The following is a 2,340-nucleotide window of genomic DNA, read 5'->3' as shown; positions in this document are numbered from 1 at the left end:
TTTAAAAAAAAAAAAAAAAAAAAAACTATTATATATTATTAAATATACATAAATATATTATTATTTTATTATTTATCATTTTATTTTAATTATTTATTCATTTAATTTTTTGTTTATTTATTAATTTTTTATTTATTTATCATTAATAAACAATACACAATAAATAAAAAATTCACAAATAAACAACATTATTAAAAATCACATCTAAAGCTTAACAGATAAATAGAATATTCTATAATATTCCCCCCAAAAATGGGCTTAATGAGTTTTTTTCTGACTCACTGTAGAGCTCTATTTATATATTATATTATGTAATAATGCTTATTTGATTATCCAGTTAATTAAATACTTCACTAGTGAAAGGTACTTCATCTCATTTTATTATTTGGAATGTATTTTTTTGAAACCTGATGGACACAAACCAAAAGATTATCAATAACGAATGAAGATCACTTTCATAATATGAACCAAAACTGCTAAAACTTTCTTCGAAATATCTTATTTAGTGTCCACAGAAGAAAGAAATCCATACAAGTTTGGAATGCGTGAATGACAGATTTTATTTTTGGATCAACTGTCCCTTTAAGATGACATTTTCACAGGAATGTTCCAAGACAAAACAAATAAAGCATTTATCATCACATTTATTCCACAGAGTTTTCCTGTGGCGGAGCAGGACTGATTGATTGCAGCAGAGCCTGTGGAAACAACTGCGTGAGATAAAGGCGATTGTGTCATGACAATCCCAAGAACGGCAGCTGCCTTCACAGGAAAACAGGTGTCCACACAGCGAGAGAGCGCCGCTATTTCAGGCAGCTCTCGACGAAACCTACGACACGGGGACGACCGATCTGACACCTGTGTGCGGAGCAACACCGAGGGATCTCTGTTCTCCTTCAAAAGAAGGCTACGGGGTAGAAATACGACACCACTCATAACTGATCACTGTTTAGCAGAACTGAGCTTGCTTGAGACATCAGAGCCAATCTGATCTGGAATTAAACAATTATCAACCGTAAATTTACATTGCACTATTAATTACACTAACGATCAAAAGTTTAGAATCTGTAAGATTTTCTTAATGTTTTTGAAATGAAAAATTTTTGTGAGCGGTCGCACTGGTGTGACCACCGCGTTGCCCAACTCATAAGCACTGCATATAAGAAACATCAAACGGAAAATGAAACAAATGCGTAACGAAACCGCGCTACTCATTTGAGCTGCGCAGCGCGGAGGGAAATTCCAGCATTTTTAGTGACTTTCAAGTATTTCACATTATTTCCAGCACTTTAAAGCTCTAAAAATTATCCAATTTAAACGTTATTTTTAATGGGATGACCAAAATATAATTTGGGGTAAACACTTATGTAAAATAAAAATAAAATACGTCAAATTACCACTATTACTAGTAAATAGCAGCAGATGAGCACTTATTGGGTTATTAGTCGTTCATTTTTACTTTTCGTTTTATATTTTGAAATTATAATATCACTATTATAAAATATCAAATCAAGAAATCCAATTGTCAACGTTTTGCACTTTTTTTGTGTATGAAGTATGAAAAGTCACAGTGCATATAAAGCACTCCTTTTATAATCACTGAAGCTGTCAGTCAGTTCTGTATAATACTATAGAAGAATAATGGCACGTTTAATAAGAGTAGAATATGAAGAAGAGTTCATTTGCAAAAACCGATAATCGCCACTTTAAAAAAAAAATGAGAGTTATTATTACTTGATCAAAACAACCCAACTGCAGTTTGATTGATATTACTTGGAATGCGCAATAAAAAAAACGTGATTTCTGAAATATAAAAATGGAGTTATCGGTTTTTGCAAATGAACTCTTCATATAGGCCTATTAATTGTCCATAAATAGATTTTGCATGTTACTGCTGTAGATTTTGCATGTTACTTAGTGGCGCTGGTGCCACTGCTCTCAAATGTTAGTCTGGAGCCCTGTAGTGGTTGAAGGAGAAAAAGGTGAATGTCCTTGCATGGTCTAGTCAGAGCCCAGACTTAAACCGCACTGAAAATCTGTGGAATGACTTGAAGACTGCAGTCCACAAACACTCACCATCAAATTGAACTGAACTTGAGCAGTTCTGCAAAGAAGAGTGGGCAAATATTGCAAAGTCTAGATGTGCAGAGTTAGTAGAGACAAATCCCAACAGACTAAATGCTGTAATTAAAGTAAAAGGTGGTTCAACAAAATACTGACACAAGGGCTGATCCTTTTTCCAACTCAGTGATTGTTTTTGTTTTTTTTTCTGACATGTTGGGGTTATATCTTTCACTTGGATGTTATAAGTTGCACTGAGTAAATGCAGCTGGATAAAAC

General features: G+C 33.4%; 1 protein-coding gene across 5 annotated transcripts in view; it reads right to left on the bottom strand.

Annotated features, from left to right (window-relative positions):
* LOC107720394 (serum response factor-like) overlaps window positions 1-2,340 on the bottom strand; it is a 26,500-nt gene that overhangs the window by 12,829 nt on the left and 11,331 nt on the right. The window lies entirely within an intron of this gene.

The sequence above is a fragment of the Sinocyclocheilus rhinocerous genome, unplaced genomic scaffold (assembly GCF_001515625.1).
Source record: "Sinocyclocheilus rhinocerous isolate Xijiao unplaced genomic scaffold, SAMN03320098_v1.1 scaffold391, whole genome shotgun sequence".
In the NCBI taxonomy this organism is placed as follows: Eukaryota; Metazoa; Chordata; class Actinopteri; order Cypriniformes; family Cyprinidae; genus Sinocyclocheilus; species Sinocyclocheilus rhinocerous.
The sequence above is the reverse complement of the archived record's forward strand: the minus strand, read 5'-3'. Positions and strand labels throughout refer to the sequence as shown.